The following is a 1019-nucleotide window of genomic DNA, read 5'->3' on the forward strand; positions in this document are numbered from 1 at the left end:
AGATTTTCTGGAAGAGTGCTTGGGACTTAGTGCAATTTTTTAGAAAATCTCGATTTTGTGAAAAATGTCACATTTCCCCTACTACCACCACAGGGGGGCGTCAATATGTTGTAAGGCACCCCAAGGCAGTGACCTAAATGCGGGTGAAGTTTGCGGTGCACGGGGGGAAAGTTGAATTTTTGGATGAAAATGCGTATTTTCATACTTTAAAAATTTCAGGCGTGTGTCAGACTTCCAGGCGGGGGCAGCCGCCGGAGGTGTACCTGGGACGCTTCCAGGAGCCCGGGGAAGATTTTCTGGAAGAGTCCTTGGGACTTAGTGCAATTTTTAGAAAATCTCGATTTTGTGAAAAATGTCACATTTCCCCTACTACCACCACAGGGGGGGCGTCAATATGTTGTAAAGCACCCAAGGGCAGTGACCTAAATGCGGGTAAAGTTTGCGGTGCACGGGGGGAAAGTTGAATTTTTGGATGAAAATGCGTATTTTCATACTTTGAAAATTTCAGGCGTGTGTCGGACTTCCAGGCGGGGGCAGCCGCCAGAGGCGTACCGGGGACGCTTCCAGGAGCCTGGGGAAGATTTTCTGAAAGTGTCCTTGGGACTTAGAAATATTTTGAGAAAATCTCGATTTTGTGAAAAAATGTCACATTTCCCCTACTTCCACCACAGGGGGGCGTCAATATGTTGTAAAGCACCCCAGGGCAGTGACCTAAATGCGGGTGAAGTTTGCGGTGCACGGGGGGAAAGTTGAATTTTTGGATGAAAATGCGTATTTTCATACTTTGAAAATTTCAGGCGTGTGTCGGACTTCCAGGCGGGGGCAGCCGCCAGAGGCGTACCGGGGACGCTTCCAGGAGCCTGGGGAAGATTTCATGAAAGTGTCCTTGGGACTTAGAAATATTTTGAGAAAATCTCGATTTTGTGAAAAATGTCACATTTCCCCTACTTCCACCACAGGGGGGCGTCAATATGTTGTGAGGTACCCCAGGACAGTGACCTAACTGTGGGTAAAGTTTG

Source organism: Ranitomeya variabilis, unplaced genomic scaffold (assembly GCF_051348905.1).
Source record: "Ranitomeya variabilis isolate aRanVar5 unplaced genomic scaffold, aRanVar5.hap1 Scaffold_349, whole genome shotgun sequence".
Taxonomy (NCBI): domain Eukaryota; kingdom Metazoa; phylum Chordata; class Amphibia; order Anura; family Dendrobatidae; genus Ranitomeya; species Ranitomeya variabilis.